Source organism: Mus caroli, unplaced genomic scaffold, assembly GCF_978045245.1.
Source record: "Mus caroli unplaced genomic scaffold, Mus_caroli_1 scaffold_19, whole genome shotgun sequence".
Lineage (NCBI taxonomy): Eukaryota > Metazoa > Chordata > Mammalia > Rodentia > Muridae > Mus > Mus caroli.
In genome coordinates this window covers 23,476,921-23,496,992 of record NW_028227274.1, presented here as the reverse complement: position 1 = coordinate 23,496,992, position 20,072 = coordinate 23,476,921, and the positions used below count along the sequence as shown (strand labels likewise).

The window sequence follows — 20,072 nt, the reverse complement described above, 5'->3', positions numbered from 1 at the left end:
TTGGGCATGTGCCCAGGAATGGTATAGCTTAGCCCTCAGGTAGTACTATGTCCAATTTTCTGAGGAACAGCCAAACTGATTTCCAGAGTATTTGTACCAGCTTGCAATCCCACCAGCAATGGAGGAGTGTTCCTCTTTCTCCACATCTTCACCAGCATCTACTGTCACCCGAAATTTTTATCTCCTCTATTAGATGTAGGATTGGTAAAGATCTCTTACCAGTCTGTAGGTTGGTAAGAGACAATGTCCTTTGCCTTACAGAAGCTTTTCAATTTTCTGAGATCCTATTTGTCTATAGTTGATCTTGGATTAGAGTTTGAGCCATTGGTGTTCTGTTCAGGAAAATTTCCCCTGTGTCGATGTGTTCAAGTCTCTTCCCCACTTTCTCCTCTATTAGTTTGAGTGTCACTGGTTGTATGTGGAGGTCCTTTACTACATTCACTCCAGTAATGACAAGCGCGACAGGCCCTGAAAACCTGGGCGCTATCCTGAGGCAAAAAGTTCATGGAAACTTAGTCTCCTGGAATCGTGGCAACCTGTATAAAGAATGCTCCAATGTCCTTGCTTTAGTTGGTAAACAGATCTGTGTGCTCTCCCTTAATATTGCTTTATTACAAGTGCTCCTAAAGGATTCATTTTTTGACATATAGCTAAGTTAGATCCTAGGCAGTCCTTGATCTGACCTTGGGTATGGATAGCTAAGTCACTGCCCTATACAGGGATTTACCATTATCTAGGAAGAAGGAAGTTTGTGATCTAAGAAGGAACCAGAGTAGATCCTTAGAACTATAGATAGCTGAGTTACACCCATACACAAGTATTTACAATGGCCTAGGGGAAAGGTGGACTATACAATAGACTATTATAGGAACTATGGCAAGGGCACGAAGCCCTTGACCCTGGCTTCTAAGATTAAGTGGACCTTAGGTGGAGCTGTTTTTGATCCCAGTTGTTAAATATTGAATTTTATCCCAGTTGGTTCCTGCCAGTCCTTCTGTGTTTGCATTCCTCTGTTTTGTGTAAGAATCCATTAACCTCTCTGTACCTTGCAGGTGTGTTACATAACTTCCCTATTTTCTTCTGTATAAAAGGTTTGATGCTCGAGTTGACAAATTACATTCAGATCCAGCACTCTCTCTTGTCTATGTCTGTCTGTCAATTCCTGCTGACTCTATGCCCAGTTGTGTGAACCCCTGATTCCCACGGGTTGAGGGTGGGTGGCGATTAGGCCTGGTCCGTGGTAGGCCTTTATCCACTTGGACTTGAACTTTGTACACAGAGATAGCAATGGATCAATTTGCATTCTTCTACACCATTTGTTGAACATGCTGTCTTCAGCGCCCCCCCCCCCCACACACACACACACACTGGAAAAGAGCAGAAGTTCTCTTATTTTTGAGAATGTGTTTCCATTATCCTGGGTTTTCCACTTCTTTTGGTTTCATGTTCTCTATCACTATATTACACACCATTATTCATTTGTATACATTCTTGAGTGATTGGCAATTTAAAACTAATGTGACTAAAACCATTATGAACTTCATTATGTAATTCATGTATAGAATAAATAATGCTTTTGTTCCTCTTGAATAAGTAGGATGGAGGCTGCTGGCCATGCATAATTCTATGTTTATCTTTAAAACAAGGGACATGCTTTTAAGATGTTATATTAATTATAGCTCTACCAATGATACCTGGAAGTGTCAGCATCTCAATATCCTTGTTTAAATTACCAAACTTTTGAATTTCATTTCTTAAGGCCAACAGTTTCGATGGTTAAGCCTTATTTTGTCCATAAGTACAAGTTTTAGTATTGTTATTATGATTCACTCAAAATGTCTTTTAATTTCTCTTATCTCATATTTCAATTATGGGTTGTTTTAGAAACATATTCCTTAATTTCAAAATATTTGTATATTTTCTTTACAACTGCTTTCATTAACTTTTAAATTTAGTGCTATTTTCCAGAAAACATACTTTAAAAGATTTCAGTTTCTTGACAGTAATGCACTTTGCTAGAAAATAAATGACTACTCTTTACCTGAAAATCTATGCTCAGTAGAAAATAATGTGTATTCTGGAGCTATCAAGTGGAATAAGATAATTTATTAATTTGAATAAAATGCTGTTGCTTAGATAATCTATACGTATATAATGCTAACTACTGAAAGGATATGTTAACACTCACCTGCGATTACATTTCTAAGTATTTACAATCTTTTAAAATTCATTCTATTTATTTATTTTTAAATTTTCTTTTATAGACAATATGTACTTTATATCTACATTCAACCTAGTGGCTTAATTTTCCACTTTAAGTATTACTATTCATTTTGGTGTCTTCTTTTCTTTTTTCTTTTTTTCTCTCTGATTTGGTGGTCTTTTATTTTGTTAATTCACTACTTTTAATATTCTGTTCTATATGATTTCAAAGTATGTTATTTGTCATTCTTATTTTTACTGTTGCTTTAAAATTAAAATCTGTACCCTTGACTTATCAGCTTTTCCTTAGTATTTTCATATTAGCAGGTCTCATAATATATAACCACTATGAACTTTGCAAGCTTAGTACTGTCTATTTCTATCTTTTATAGCTACCAGTTTATACTCTACATTGCAATATCATCCGTGCTTTCATTCATCCTTCTTAAAAAAAAAAAACAAGAAAAGTTGTAAAATTATGTACATGAATGCTTGCATTAATCACATTACCATCTTTCATTTCTTTTTGTGGACCCAGACTTCCATTAGAACTACTTTCATTCAATGTGACAAAATTCATCTTTATACTAACAAATTAGGCAATTCATTTTCTCAAACTTACTTCATATGCAGCATCTTTATTTGTCTTTATTTTTATTTTTGAGATTATGAGGTTATAGTATCATATATAAATTTTCATAATATAATATAAACTCATAATGAGATTTTGAGATTATAATACAATTATATATTTTTCTTTTCCCTTTCCTCCCTGAAATTCCTCCCATATATTCCTCCTTAACATCTTTCATAGCCACAGATAATTCTTACATGGCTACATCATTCTCAGTCTGTGTGCTGTTACTTGTTTCTATATATTCAGGGATGATCATTTGATGGTGTGCTTGTGTGCACTTCCTTGTGGAAGGCTATTATCATTCTGCTCTTATAATTCCTTAGTTCCCCATGGCTCTTTGTGTAGGGTTAAGGCTTCTTGATTTCCTTCCATCCATTGTGGCATGTGTTTTGTTGCTTTGTGTTTGTTTAGCTCACATTTAGATAGTCACACTGGCTTATGAATGTAGCTTCTGACATTTTAAAAATTATTTTCATTTTACACATGTGTGTTTTTCTTAGGTGTGGAGATGGACATGTGAATATCTGGTATCCACAGAGGCAAGAAGAGGGTGTTGGATACCCTGCAGCTGGAGTACAGACAACCGTGAGCTACCATGTAGGTACTGGAAACTGAAGCCAGATCCTCTGGAAGAGCAGCAAGTGCATTTATTTACTGAGCCATTTCTCTAGATTCTGATTCTGATGCTTTTAAGGATCTTAACATTGTGTACAAATTCTTAGTTAGCAGATTCTCTGTCATTTTTCTTTCTGTTATAAAAACTTGGGCATTATATTGTCTTATATTCATCATTGCTTCTGATGAAAATTCACCCACCTTTCCTACTGACCCATTGTATTTAAGGTGCTATTTTTGCCAACATTGAATAAGCCACTTTGACTAGACTGTCCACTGGTAGAGTGTAGTGTAGTTCAGTAGAGAGTGGGGTAGTGTAATACATTGCCGTTTACTTTCCCACAGACTTTTCTTATAATTGCATACTACTGATTATTACCCCAGACCTTTTGTAGACTGGCAGAACAACAAGGTAATAAACATGAGCGCTTCTCAAATGAGTTTTATAGATGCCTCAGATTACAGAATTGCTAAACAGAATCTGTCACAATAATCTCTGATCTTAAAACAGATTATAGATTTTTTTAAACAAACTTAAGCCTCATGTCATCAAAATTTGTTATCAGAATGCAGACTATTACATAGAAGCACATATAATTTGCTATGAAAAATCATGGAAGTATAAAAGTAAATGGTGAAAAGCAAAACTACATTGGAAGTCATGGCATTTAAACAAAATCTTAAAAGATAATTGATGATTCTATTTTAAAAATTGGAAGTAATAGCCTCAATTCAATAAATCACACCAGGATGCTTTCATAAAGCACAATTATACTACCTAAAACCAAAATTGAAGATCAGGGGAAAATAAAAAGATGAGAAGTCTACCTAAGGGAATCTTACTGAGAAATTTAAATCTGTGGTGTCTTAAATGAGAGACAGCAATGACCCCACCAACATACAGCAGGTGATAACCTTTTGCTTGGTAAATAAAGAGCACTAGCAGACTTCCAACCATTAACCAAATGCAGAGCTTCTTATCTGTCTAATGCAACATAGCCTGGATGTCAGGTTACATTAAGATGCCTTGGGTTACGATGACATAAAGAGTTCAACATAATGAAACATGACACTAAGAAATATGGGCATCGATCTGCACCGCTAATTTAAACACGCACTGGGTTTTGCCTTGATCTGTTTTTATGTCCTCAACCAGGAAATGACACGTGGATAATAGGTATTGTCTGATTTGTCATTCCCAGGACAGGGTGCAGAGCAGAGTTTTTTTTTTTTTTTTGCATTATTGACACCTCCTTGGTATTGACAAAAGGGTTATCATAGTCTTTTTCTCATAGACTCTTGCCAAATACTCATAACTTACATAGACGAGAATGACATCAGTTTAAAGCAGTCTTCAGAACCATTAGATTCCAACCACACCTTCCTCACACTTCAGTCTGGATTAGACATAAACTTCATTTCTTTACACAATTAATGAACTATGGGTGGGGCAATATGCTGGAACATGGATACAGAAAGGACCAAGGCCCAGAATTATATTTTCAAGAAATGTTATCACATGCAGGCATAAACAGTGTTTATTTTGTACAGTGTTGTTAACCTTGTAGCATAGACTGAACTGATCAGAATTGTGAGCTTGCCATCCACTCTGCACTGGATGAACACTGTTTTATGCATTAGATGGAGATTTAAAGAATTACTTAGCCCAAGGGGTAGAAAATAAATAATCAAGTGCTATTTTTCTTTAAGCTATCATCATTCAAATTATATTAGATACTCAATTCTGCATTAGGCATAAATAGGTTTCACATTTATTTGTGTGGGATAACGACCCAAAACTATGACTAAGTAGAAAATTGACCCATAGTAAGTGAAGACTCAAAGTTACAAAATATGACTCTGTTATTAAAGGATATTTCCAGAATACAAAAAAGACTGGGTCTCAGCAGGAAACAAATTCTAAAACTATAGATAATAATTATAAACTAAAATCCACTTGAATCTTCATTAGAAAGAACGAGTACATGCAAGAACAGAAAAAGCAAAGGGGATTATTTGAGACTTGCAAGGAGTTATTAAAATAGCTATATAAATCAGTTTATCAATAATTTTCTTAGTGCTGCTGACTTACCGTGTTTAACAACTATATGCCCAGTTCAAGGTCATGAACATACTTTTCTTCTAATCAGCAGTTTTGGTTTTCACCCTAGTGAAAAAACAGCATAAAATCAATATTTGAAGTATGAATGGTCATAAAGTATTTCTCAAAATAATTTTTAAGTTTCTCAAAGTAATCAAGGGAACAGACCAATGAACTAGTATGCAAAAGATATGAACAAGTGCATCACCAAAATGGACATCAAAATGCTATTTTGTTGCAAGTATTTCAGTAACATGATAACAAGAGTTAACACGGAAATACTGATTGAAACTTCTGGATGGATAAGACTACTCACATGGAAAGTAAAATTTCAGCTCTTGTCAGTTTCAAAGTTGGACAAGGATTTGAAGGAAATAAGATGCTATTTTAATAGACAGGATTGCAAACCCTTGTAATCACATCAAAAATCACTTTAGTGATCTCTTTTAAAGCTGTAACTTATTAATCAAGAATCCCATTTATAAATACCTACTCAATAAAAATGAATAGTGATGTCTACCTAAGATATATAGAAGACTATTCATCACAGATTTATTCAGGGTAGCCAAGCTGAAAACAATGAACATATGGATGAACTCTAAGTAAAATGCTTTGTTTTTTCTGTTTTGTTTTTAATGTCAGGGATAGAGAGATAACTCAGAGGTTAAAGCACGGTATGACTCTTGCAAAAGACCTGAGTTCAGTTCCTATAATCACACAGCTCTAGTGCACCAAAAAAAACCTCTTCTGGAAAAAGAAGGCATACTTTATTTCTGTGCATATACCCACATACAGATATGCACATAATTGAAAATTAAAAATAAATCTTTAAAAGTGTGATATACTTGCAGCATAAATTGCTACATACCTATGAGTAAAAATAAGTGAATTACCCATACAACAGTACAGTTGAGATGTATGAGCATTAGATGGATCAAAAGAAGTCAAGCAATACAAAGTGTGTTACCCTGAGAAGAGGCCACCACTGCTCTGTCATTTTATTCATCTCCTTTGTTTAAACAACTTTCCCAATCCTATGACATAATACAAAAATATGTGACTAATTCATAGAAGAATGTCAGACTCATTGTAGTTTAGGTTCGTCATCTGCAAAGTTATAGACAAGGTGCTAATAGGAGATAGGTGTCTACATAAAGACTCAATAGACACAGAATCCACTTCTACTTTTATTCAAGCTGTTGATGTGTCCCTACCCAACCCATTCCCCCCATCAACCCCCTAGTGGTACTTGGAGTTGAAACATGGTAAGCAAGTACTTTGTCACTGAGACATCCTTCCATGTCCAAATTCATTTTCTTACAGTTATAAGATTAAGATTCTAGGCCTGCCCCGTGGTGGTTGGCTAAAGGATACTCTACATTACAGAAAACTATCTGGAACTATGTGTCTCCTAGTCATCAATGCAGGTTGCTTTAACAAGCCAAGAAAATAGAAAGATGGGAGTGTGCAAACAACACTGTGGAGAACTGTAACTTGAAGATGAGTCATGAGACACATCCATGGGCATTGTGTCAAATGTTACCTATGGGTCAAGATGAAAACCACCAATTTCCATTGGATTGGGCATTGACATATTGCTGACTTGATTAAAAGCAGACTCAATAGTGATGTAAACAAAGTCTGGCTGGAGAGAAGTCAATAAGTCTGGGGAAGAGAAAAGGAAGAATATGTAGATAAGTCTTCATTATTTCTGTAAGGCAGTTTCAGTTACAGAAACATGGAGTGAGTCTACTACCCCACAACCTCATAAAGTTTTCCCTATCAGCAACACCGTTGGCTTAGACAGAAAACTTACTAGGATGGGCATAGAAGTAGATTTTTTTTTAATGGGTAGATTTAATTAGCTATGCATAATAAACAAAGTTAACCTTTAGTTTAGAAACTAAAAGTATCATTTAAATTAATAATTAGAATGGAGGGTTGTTCAGGAAGAAATATGCCATGCTAAAACTGACAGGATTTTCAGAACAAATGACTAATATATAATTAGAAAGGAAATTTTAAGGTGGATCTGCCATGGATTGACATATTCAAATGACAGTAAATCTTTACAACATGGAAGTTTTGAACAATGAAGTAAAAATATTTATTTGATCAGCATTGGTATAATTCTGCCTTGTAAAATAAGTAAAAATACAATACATTTTCAATGGCATTCCAAACATGTTTAACTTTATGATATACAAATGAAAATAACTATTATAAAGCCTCAAATACTCAACACCATTAATTCCATATTGATTGATGATGATGGCAGGACATGTTGCCACACAGGAACAAAACGTTTAAAAAAAAAAAAAAAAGAGTTCAAAAGTTCCTTTAAAGAGTGCCAAATTACTTGTCAATTAAGAAGAAGGAAAACACAATAGAAATTATAACATGTTTAAAAACTAACATTTAACTATGAAGGTATTAATTAAAAATAATGATTGAAATTGAATGAATTAAGTTTCCATTCAAATCCTTGTTAACCAAAGGAAGAAACTGAAAGTCGAAAGAAATAACATTGATCAGATCAGAAATTAATGAAACAATTGGCTGCTGTTTCATAATGTTTATAATTAAGCAGAAAAACCAAAGAAGCAATAGAGAGAATCAACAACTTTTTTTAAGAAAGTGTTTCTTTAGAAGAAAATTAAAAAGTGAAATAACTTGAACAAATAAGAAATAAATATTTAAATAGACAAAAATAATTAAAAGACAACATTGCTAATTAATAAGAGAGTTAATCAACAGATATATGAAATTAAAACAATAATAGGTTAGTTTAAAAATATTTTGAAGAATAACAGGCACATACACTAAAATCCAAGCATTATTTATTCACAAAAGAATAATAATAATAAAATAATAGTTAAAAATGTTATAACAATGAACACAAAGTATAAAAGACAGAAAGTACACAGCAACCAAGGAAAATAAATTGTGCATAAATTGCTTTGAAGAAGCCAAAAAGAGTGAAGGGGCTATTTTTTAAAAATATTGTCCTAATGTAAATTTTGCCGGAGAACAGACCAGGGACATTTGAAAAGTTAAGCTGCAGATTAACTTCTTTATTAGAATAGATATAAAGCATCAACAACACAAATTTTTAAAACTTTGAATTTGACGTGAATTTTAAAATGTTATATCATTAGCCAGTAACATGTAAAAGGTTCAAAATTATCTTCAAATCTTAAATGTGAAAGTATTAATATATTCATAGTTTAATGAAAAAGAAAAAGTCTAACCAAGTCCCCATAGAAAATCCATGAGTTTATTCATCTTGGAAAACACTTATGGCTAACTGGGTTAATGAGAGCTGTCCTTAACTTGACAAATATTGTTTATCAAAGGCAGACCACTTGCAAATAACTTAGTTATAAAGGTTTAGAATCAATTTCATTAATGCTAGAGAAAATTAGTGAAACATGTTTTTGTGTTTCTATTCAACATTGTAGACCAGGCCAACTCATTACAGTAAGAACAAATGACAGGACTCCTAAGTCTGATGGCAAACAAAAAGCTGCCTCTTACACACTGGATGAATGAGCACAAAAAGACTATAGACTGAGCTGCTCTGGTAGTTTTACCTGCAATCCCAGCATTTGGGAGGTATATGGAGATTAGCAAGTTTAAGATCATCTTTAGCTACACACTAGGATATAAGTCAACCTGAGTTACATGAGACCCTATCTTTTAAAAAAATTGATGATATCAATATTAAACTCTATTGTTATAGTTGGAAACTTTAAGGACAGAATTAAGCCACAGTGAGAAAGCAGCCTGGAACAACAGTCCCTCACTGTTGTCACTGGCCTAGGGTCACAGCAGCAGCCAAGGAGGTACTACCCTCCATGTACTAGCATAGTAAGACTAGCAGAGAGATACTGCCTGGGCTAAGATCTGGATCTGTGGGGTAGATAAGCTGTGGCTGGAGATGCAGCAGGAGTGCCCAGGCTGTGCAGACATTAGCAGAATCATAACGTGGGAACCCAAGGCTAGGCAGCATATGAAGGGAATATCTTGAAAAGAAATCACACATACCCTGGGCCATGACATATGTGTTAAACAGTCTTCCCCGGGGTCAGAATGAATTCAACAGCCAGGAAGAGATCAAGAGATTGTTAAGCAGAATAAAAGAAGGCTTCCATCTTTACCTCAAAGCCTCAAAACAAAACATCATTAGGTTGTTTGAATTGTACTAGAATCCCACTTCTTCCCTGTAAGACACTGAGTAAGGAGGCAAAAAAATGTACTTATACCAATAAGAAATATTGACTATGATTATAGAATCAATGTTTTTATTTTACTTAGAATTTTGTGCTTTACCCGAGGTTTTTTATTTTTTTTTTATTTTATTTTTTGTTGTTGTTGCTTCAAATTGTTTCTCCCTGGAATAGGCTTTTAAGATAGACTTTGCTTTGCATCCACTCAAACAGTGTGTGTATTTGGGGGTGGGGAGATGAGAGAGTTCTTGTGAGATTGCAACAAGCTCATAGCTCCTCAGTATTGGAGAATAATGAAAATGAGATAGCTGGAATGCCAGAGAAAAATTTCTTCACCAAACTAGAAAATAGCTCTAAATTTTGGATTTTAACATCGAACACCCCAAATAGTCAAACCAACCTAGGTAGGAAGAGCTTACTAGAGGTATCACAGTAGCTGATTTTAAATTCTACAACAGGATGATCAAAGTAACAAAACCAGCATGGAAGCTGGCAGAGAAACAAATATGTACCCTAAGGGGACTCAATTGAAAACCCAGAAAAAAATTTGGGGAAAAGAGTATCCATGTCAGACATTGGAAAATAGCCTTTAAAAAAAATTCTAGTAAAACTGAATATTCACACTTATCAGAATGAAATGAGATTAATATCTCTCATCACACATACACACACACACATACACGCGCACAAAGAGATGGGGTAGGGAGGGAGACTGGGTTTATACATCTTAAAGCCCACTCCCATTGATACATCCCCTCTAACAAGCCATAGTTTCTAATCCTTTCCAAACAGTTTCACTAACTGGTGATAAAGCATTCAAATATATTATTCTATAGAGGTCATTTTCATTCACCACCAGTTCCCTTTTAACTTTCTTTAATTTTCTACATAGATAATTATGAAATGTAAAATAAAGGCAATATCTTTCAAATCCTTATGTCTCCTTTCCTTTCCTTTTTCTTTTTGCTATTCTTTTAAATAGGACTGGATGGTGATAGCTCCTTTTTCTCTCAATTCAATGACAGTGACTTACAGTTTGTCCCCAACATAATATCACCATAGATGTAAAAAGTTTAATTCCACTGTCATTGTTCATGCTTAAAATTGAAAACAGGCTTCTAATTTATTCAGTTCTTTCCTTAATTTATTGAGTTGATCTTGTAGAGATTTTACTCTAACTATTAATGTGAAGAATTACCTTGATATTTTATAACTAAACTATTTCCACATCTTATGACAACATTTTGTGGTTGCTTTTTCAAGGGTTGTGACAGTAAGAGCTAGCTTTATACACTGGCCAGTCTGATTTCCTAATATTATATTTGAGGTGCACATGTATATTTTAGCCTCATACATTTTCTGTCTCATGCTGTGTTCATCCAGTGTTAAATTTACATTAGCCACCTAAAATGAGTTTAGTATCTCTTTTTAAAATTAGTTTGCTTATTTACTTTAAATCCTGATCAGAGCTTCTTTTCCCTCCTCCCAATCCCACTCTCTCTCCTCCCCTCCTTATATGCCTCCTCCCTTTGTCCTCAGAGAAGGGAGGCCTCCAGTGGATATCAATCCACCTTGGCACCTTATGTTGCAGTGTTTCTCTTCATTGTCCACTCTTTATCTATATAAGTTACTTTTATGTAATAGGTATGAAGTATTTTGGCAATATATTTCCCGTGTATGTGCTTGTTTCATAGTTAAATGAAATTTTGTTATTTAACACATAACACACTGTTTCTTGTCGAAACTTTTGCCAACAATTTATGTATATAAAAGTATTCATTTTTGTTCAGTTCTTAAGCCAGATTTCAGATTAATTAGAATAAGAAACTCATATCACACATATATAAAACATGGCATATATGCTCTTATGTGGATTAAACTTCATTTGTGTATTTTCCAGTATTTTCAGTACCAGAAACATTTCTTTCTGTGAAACACATCAAGTTTGGTGAATTCTCTTATCTATGTTCTTCCAGTTAATCAGTTTATGATTGTACCTCCAATCTTCCTATTTGTTTTACTTTTTATTCCCTAATTTGGGTGTCAAGAACATTAACATCATGTCCCATTTTGATATCTGCATACCATGTTATAGATTTCAGACTTTCTCCTCTGTTAATTACTATGACAAATTAATTGACAGAAACTGTCTACAGTGGGAAGGATGATTTGAAACCATATTTGTGCATTGTAACAAAGAACACACACTTGTTGGACCTGCTTTGTCCCTGGCAGTGGAAGCTTATACCACAACTGTTTCTCATCTATTAGATCTTGAAGTGACGAATAAAACCAGAAGCAGAGCAGGCTCTAATCCTTAAGTAGCCTTCAGAATAGACTGTCATCCAATTACACTCCATGTCCCAAATTTCCCCTACCCTCCACAGCACCAGCGCTGACAGTCAACTGTTCATATACATGAGTTTAGGGGATATTTTATACTCAAGCCAAAATACCCATTAAGGGCAGGATCTTTCTGGTATGCCATATGCACCCGTGAGCTGAGGCAGTTCCACAGACCACTGTAGATGGTCCTGCCAGAGGAGATCTGGTATCCCAGGAGTACTAACACTGGCTTACAGACCCACAAGAGGAACAATCTCCAGTTAGACAAAGCAAGAACATCTAACACCAGAGATAACCAGTTGGGGAAAGGCAAACACATGAATCTTACCAACAGAAATCAAGTTTATTTGGCACCATCAGAACCCAGTTCTCCCACCACAGCAAGTCCTAGATTCCCCCAACATGCTGGAAAAGCAAGATGTGGATGTAAAATCATATCTCATGATGCTGATAAAGGATTGTAAGAAGGACACAAATAACTCCCTTAAAGAAATACAGGAGAACACAGCTAAACAGGTAGAAGCCCTTAAGGAGGAAATACAAAATCCCTTAAAGTATTACAGGAAATAACATCCAAACAGGTGAAGAAATTGAACAAAACCATCCAGGATATAAAAATGGATGTAGAAACAATAAAGAAATCACAAAGGGAGACAACTCTGGAGATAGAAAACCTACGAAAGAGATCAGGAACCTTAGATGCAAGCATCACCAACAGAATACAAGAGATAGAAGAGAGAATCTCAAGTGCAGAAGATACCATAGAAAAGACTGACACAACAGCCAAAGAAAATACAAAATGCAGAAAGATCCTAACTTAAAACATCCAGGACCCAATGAGAAGACCAAACCTAAGGATAATAGGTATAGAAAAGAGTGAAGATTCCCAAGTTAAAGGGTCAGTAAATAACTTCAACAAATTTTTAAAAGAAAACTTCCCTAACCTAAAGAAAGAGATGTCTATGAACATACAAGAAGCCTACAGAACACCAAGTAAGAAAAGAAATTCCTCCTGTCACTTAATAATCAAAACACCAAACTCACAAAACAAAGAAAATCAGTAAGGAAGAAAGTTCAGGTAACATATAAAGGCAGACCTCAGCTCCTTGGGTTCTTTCTCTAGCTCTTTCATTGGGGACCTTGTGTTCAGTCCAATGGTAGGCTGTGAAGATCCACCTCTGTATTTGTCAGGCACTTGTGGAGCCTCTCAGGAGACAGCTATAACAGGCTTCTGTCAGTAAGCACTTGTTGGCATCTGCAATAATGTCTGGGTTTGGTGGTTGTTTATGGGATGAATTCTCAATTGGGGCAGTCTCTGGATGGTTGTTCCTTCCAGTCTCTGCTCTGAACTTTGTCTCTGTAACTCCTTCCATGGGTATTTTGTTTCCCCTTCTAAGAAGGATCCAAGTATCCACATGTTGGTCTTCCTTCTTTTTTTTCACTCCTTTCCATTCACAGAAGATTTGACTAAAAACTTTTTATAAGACCCAAATATACACCCAATTTATATATTTAATTTTGGTAACTAACAAGAAATAAATTATGAAGAAAAGCATTTTGAGACCTGTCTCAGGAAAGAGTAAAACAAACAAACAAACAAATCTCACTTCCACTGGAGAGAAAAGTCACTCTAAAAGAGAATGTTAAAATTTTAGCAGCAAACTTTGATTAGAGTATGCAGATGGTGGAAGATAGCAGGACCACCCACTCAAGGACCCGAAGCTTCATGTTTGTTTGTTTGTTTTCTGCCTGTTCAAAATATAACATGACAGGCCAGCCTGGCTTTGAATTTGTGGCAATCTTCCTGTTTAAACCTCTCAGGGCCTGGATTACATGAATGTACCACATCTGGATTAAACTTCATCCCTGAAGCATATTTATGATGAATTTAAAAAAAAAACTTAATAAAGGAAATTTTTACAAGTAAATGTAACAAAAATTTGTACAGTGAAGCTAACATAAATGCATTGACCTTAAGTGACTATGTTACCAACCATTTCTATAGAAAATGATAAATTTCTTCTGTTAAATTGTTTATTGAAAAGACATATTTCTCCACTGAAAATCTTCTGTACCTTTGTCAAATATTAAATGGTCATATTTTATGCAGCTATTTGTATAATTTATTTTTACCGCTTACCAACATTTTGACTGTGTTACCAATGTATCATAGTATTTTAATTATCAGAAATTAATATTAAATCTTTAAATATGATAGTGTAACTAATCTAGCTATTGTTCTAATTGTTTTAACTATTTTAACATTGTATTTTATATATTTTATGATTATACTGTCATTATCTTTATAAAATATGTTGCATGTAATTTTAAAAGCACTCTACCACCTTCCCAGGAGCTCGGCCTGCACTCCTGGCTTAGCTCCGAGATTATGCTCCTGCCAGCCCAAGCTATCTCCTTCCTGGGAGCTTGAGCCTTGCTCTGACCTCTCCCCATTTAGCTCCAAAATTGGATGCCACTGGCCTCATTTCTAATTTGCCTGTTCCTCCTGGCTAGCTTTGCCAAGTCACCAACAACCACCCGGCTTGCCCTCTTTCTCCTCCCACCCACCTTAGCCCCACAAGTAGAAAACACTAGACAGCTTTATTACTTTAAAATGAACCAGATAATTCAATGGCTAGGTGAAAAATGTTTTGCCCTAATCTTAACAACTAGCTCTCTCCATCCTCTTTGGCTCCTACTGGTGGTGGAGGCTACAAACTCTAGGTGCCCACAAGACTGCAACTTCCACCTACAACACCTAGTCTGAATCCTCTTTCTCTGCATCCCTTTTCTTTTTCCTGAGACCCAGAAGTCCCACCTTTCCCCTCCGCCCAGCAACTGGCTTCCACCTCCTTTATTGACACAATCAATAACCAATTAAAACGCCTCCCTCTACAAAATAACCAAGGCAGATTTTGATAAATATTGGTATAATTGATGTCTTGATAATTTCAAACCTCTGGCCTATGCTCAAATCATTTTTCTATTTAATTATGTCTATCAACACTAGCATATTGCATTAGGATTTCATTACTTTTCCTTCAGAGCCTGTACTAGTTGTTGTTACATTTACTTATAAAGATTTCCTTTATTGCCAGGCATGGTGACTCATTCTTGTTCTCATAGCACTCAGGAGGCTGAAGCAGGAGGACCACTGTGAGATTTCAACAGCATGGGCTACAGTGTAAGACCTCAACTTAAACAAAACAAACAACAAAATAATTTCTTTTGTTGATGGCTCTAAATAAAACTTACTTTTTAAATGTCAGGATCTATTCACATGTTGCTGATACATGCAAATTTAATTTGTTAGCATGTGAACCAATAGGTAGGTATTGTATACCTTTATTAATCTTAAATTTTTTCAATGTTTTCGGGGTTGTTCTTGAGACTTTTCTAGATTGACAATTATATCATCTGCTAATCATAGCAATTTCTTCCTCCTGTACCCTTTGTTGTTACTCTTTGGCCCTGTGTAGGTTACTCTTTATCTCTCTTCTCCATCCTGTGTCTCTCCACTGTGTGTGTGTGTGTGTGTGTGTGTGTGTGTGTGTGTGTGTGCACATGCACATGCACACCTATGTGCCTTTTTGTCTGTGTCTATATGCCTATGTGCCAGTGTGTCTTTGTACCAGTGTGTCTGTGTTCCTAAGTCTTTGTGTGCCTGAATGCCTTTATGTCTGTGTGCTGGTGTGACTGTGTGCCTGTGTGTTTTTGTTGCTGCATGTCTGTGTGCCAGTGTGCCTTTGTGCATGTGTGTCTGTGAGCTTCTGTGCCTGTGTGTCTGCATTTCTGTGTACCTGTGTGTCTGTGTGCCTGTGTACCTATGTGTCTGTATGTCTGTGTCCCTGTGTGTCTTTGTACCTGCAATAGAAAACATTCCAAATATGATAATGTATAAGACAGATAAGGTAAATATCCTCTGGCTCCAAGTCTTAAAGATAAATCACTCAATTTTCATCATTGAGATAAAGTAATCTGTAGGATTCTTATAACATCACTTTATTCAACTAAAGATGGTTTCTTCTACACTTGTGCATGTGGGGTTTTTTTTTTAAATCAGGTAGATGGTTATACAAGCTTATTTTCTACAGCAATTGCAATGTCAATGTGCTACTTCCTTAGAATGTTAGTGTAGTATATTACACTGATTAGTTTGGAAATAATAAACCATTTTTGCTTTCTTGATATAAAAACATTAGCCATTGTTAACATTCCTTCTAGGATCCACCCAATAGTTACCTAGCAACAAGCCAGATAAACCTGGATTCCTACAAAAGGGGCTTGTTTGACCCATTCTCTTTCTCTCTTACTCTCTTACTCTTGTACTCTTTTACATTCCCTGATCTCTTCTCTCTTTCTCCCTTGCTCCCCTCTCTTTCTCTATTTCTGTCCTTCTCTGCCTCTACTCCTTTCTCAACTCCCCTTTCCCAGGCCTCAAATAAACACTACTCTACACTATACCTTTCATATCGCTGGTACCTCAGGGGGAAGGGATACCTCAGCATGTGCCTGCCAAGGCACCTTGCCAACCTCAATATACCTGCCTCTACAAAGATATCCTTGGCTCCCTTTTCATAAAACACAACAGTCATGATTCTTTTATGTATTTGTGCAGATATTTTGCCAACTGGATTAAGTCATATGTTCTTATGCATTGTGATTCTCATGTTTCTCAAAGATTGAACAGTATTGATCTTCTCTCCTTGGACACTCTGTGATATTGCCAAATGTTACTGTACATACTAATGTACATTCTTTCTAAAATGTATGTGTTTTTTTCTTCCACACTAACACTTCAAACTTTTTATTAGTTACTCCTAACATTAGGTTCCCAGGTCACATAACCCTAGTTTGGTCCCTTTGAAAACCTATAATGTTTATCTCATAACATGGGTTCAGAAATATACAGTGGAACATAGACTGAAATACCATAACATTAAAGTTATGCAAAGTGATCATTAATGAAAAAATTCACAAAATGTGGCATGATTCTTCAACTGAATATTATGAAAGCAAAAAGAACCAGTTGATAGACAGACGATCATACAAAGACATGATTCATAGATAATTCATAGATGACAGACCTCACAATCATGTTACCTTTAAAATTTTATAAACATAAAGCAAAATGTCTTGTCCTTCTGTAAATTTCAAAATGAACACAGAGCTATAAATTGCATGGTTTGTGGATTTATCCTTACAGATGGATATTTGTAGAGGAAAGACACATAAGTACACAGTGAGCAGACGCACAGCTTGTAGGACACTCTTTGTACAAAAAGTGACACTGGCAAGGATGTCGAATGGAAACAAATGATACTTCTACACTGCACATAGATTTCTTTGTATTTGTGTATTTAAAGCATATAAAAGGGAATTATATACTGCAACGAGACATTGCTACCGTGTCTTGTGCTTTTAATTGTCTCAGAAATAATCACAACAAAGAAATAATTCACCTTCTCTTAGACAAGACCAAGAAGTAGTATATAAGGTTTTTAATGTAGAACATCTGGTACACCAAGAGGAATACCGACTTAGTCTTAAACAGAAAGAAAATTATTTCTGTGTCTTCTTATTGAAGTCACTCTGTCTTTTATCTTTCTAGGCTTTCCTCCAGACAAAGTTATGAAGTGTGGTGAGTCTGCATTCCACTCAGCACACATAGACAGAAAGGCATTGCACCCCAAGCACCAGCAATAAAGTGTTTTATGGAGCCCAGGGCCTAAAACTCTTTGCATCTATAATTCTTTTCTCTGTCCAGAGGAGATAACAAGACATGTCCTGATAGCTTTGTTGTAAGAATCCAGTGTGACAAAGAAGTGTTTGGACAAACAAAAGATCCACATCAGTGATTCTCAAAAACAATCAATTTGCCACTTCTTTCTGTCTCCCCACATCCCAGAAACATTTGGTAAGGTCTGGAGATGTGGAGATGTTTTCCTGTTGTCAATACTGTGAGGCAGCATCACTAGCATCAACTAAGTAAATGTCATGGCTGCTGTGAAGCATCTTGCGATGCTAAAGACAGCCTTGCATTATACTGTGGACCACTGGCTAGACCATAATGATAGCAGTTCTGGGGGCTGAGGTGAGAAAGCCCTTATAGGCAAATGTAAGACCTTATATAATTGAGTGAATTGTCTTTCAATAAATCTCAAGCTACTCATCTTTGGCAAAATACATAATTAAAAAATAAAAGAATTAATTAAAAATACTCATTCCCAGGTTACCCACATTGGATTATAGATGTTTTCTATCACTCTAAAATTAATACCTGATAAGAAGGAACTAGACCTAGCCCTCTGCCTTCACATTTGTAGCAGATATGCAGATTGGTCTTCATGGGGGATCCTCTAACAATTAGAGTGAGAACTGACCTTCAGAGTCTATTGCCTTCCATTGGATCACCTTCCCCTACCTGAACTGCCTGGCTGGGTCTCAGTGGGAGAAGTCGTGCTTAGATCTGCCAGGACCAGATGTCACAGGATGGGGTGATACCCAAGGGGACTTACCCTTCTCTGAGAGGGGATAAAGGGGAAGGGATTTGTAAGGGCAGAACTGGGAGGAGAGAAAGAAAGGGGCTGTGTTTTAGATGTAATGTGAGTAAAAAGTAAATCACAAAGAAAAAAGAAAAATAATGAGAAAAATTAAAAAGACAGGAAGGAATTTAATGGAAGATGGGTTTGTCAATTTTGAGTGTATACATTCTGTCATTGCAGATGGAAATCATGGCAGCAGGTGGTTCTATGACAGCTGGTTCACCTCTCTGAGGACCAGTAAACAAAGAGAGCAAACTGTGAGATGTAAGCTGGCCTAGGTTGTAATGCCTAAGACTTCCATTCTCAAAAACACACTTATTCCAACTGGGCACCATTTCTCAAAGTTCTACAACCTCTTTTAAAATGTTTAATTTCTATTTTATGTGTGTGAGTGTTTTACCTATGTTTCTGTACATGAATCGCAAGTATACCAAGTGAGCACAGAGGTCAGAAGAGGTCCTTGGCTTCCCTGGAATTGGAGCTTAGGATGACTATGAACTGGTTCTGGAAAGTGAACTGTGATCCTTTGCAAGAGAGAGCAGTATGTGCTCTTAAGCACTGTTCAATCTTTTCAGTCCTTCCTTGGCATCTCAAAACAGCATCACCAGCTGAGGACTGTGTGTTCTATCATACAAGCCTATGGGGCACATTTCACATTGAAACTGTAATGTTCACCAAAGCTGGAGAGTGTGGGGAGTTCGTCCTCTATGAAAAAAGCCAGTTCCCAGGCAAAGAAAACTCGCTAAACTTGATGTCTTCTATTTTCTAGTGAATGAAATTCACTTTCTCTAACAAAATAAAACATAATTCTATTTTCCTTCAGAGGGTTTCTTGACATTTAATCAAGACAATGATATCCCAACTGCAGCTCTCAGATGTATGCCTAGAGTTTTCTTCAGACAGTTCACTATCTAGGGCGGGGGCTACTGGTCCTTGGGTTGCTAACTGAGCAGTTTGCCTCTATCTGTTTTAGGTCCAGGTCACTTGGAGGTTATTTTAAGATCATTGGCTTGATTAAACTTCAGAAAGCTCTCTGATGGAAAACAGAACCATGTTTTATTTTGTTGGAGAAAGTGAGTTATGTTCATTAGGGTCAAAAAGCAGTTGGGGTTCTCAGAACATGTGATTTTTTCTATTAAAAAAAATTTGGCCACTACCTGCACTGAATTGGGGTAAATGACTAATATAAATGGGGAAATAGAAAGTGTTTGGGACAACAAAAATGTTACACTAACCTTTCATTTCTAAAAGTATATTTGCAGCTGTGTGTCTACTCGCTGGAAAAAACAGAGTAGAAGTCAAGTTTAAGAGTTTGCCCACAGTGATTAAATTAGGTCAGGCCATGATGAATCCAGACAATCAGATGCTCATACCAACCACCATGACCATCTGGTAAA

At 35.9% G+C, this 20,072-nt stretch overlaps 1 long non-coding RNA gene across 3 annotated transcripts in view; it reads right to left on the bottom strand.

Moving 5' to 3' along the window:
- Positions 1-20,072, bottom strand: part of LOC115029845 (uncharacterized) — a 120,728-nt gene that overhangs the window by 56,827 nt on the left and 43,829 nt on the right. For 2 of the 3 annotated variants that reach the window (XR_003835401.1, XR_003835402.1), the window contains exons 4-5: positions 7,099-7,220; positions 5,547-5,621 (exon numbers count right to left, since the gene is read on the bottom strand). This is a non-coding gene — a long non-coding RNA (uncharacterized LOC115029845). Of the gene's footprint in view, positions 1-5,546; positions 5,622-6,522; positions 6,590-7,098; positions 7,221-20,072 lie in introns of all 3 variants that reach the window. The other variant, XR_003835403.1, reaches the window with a different exon arrangement.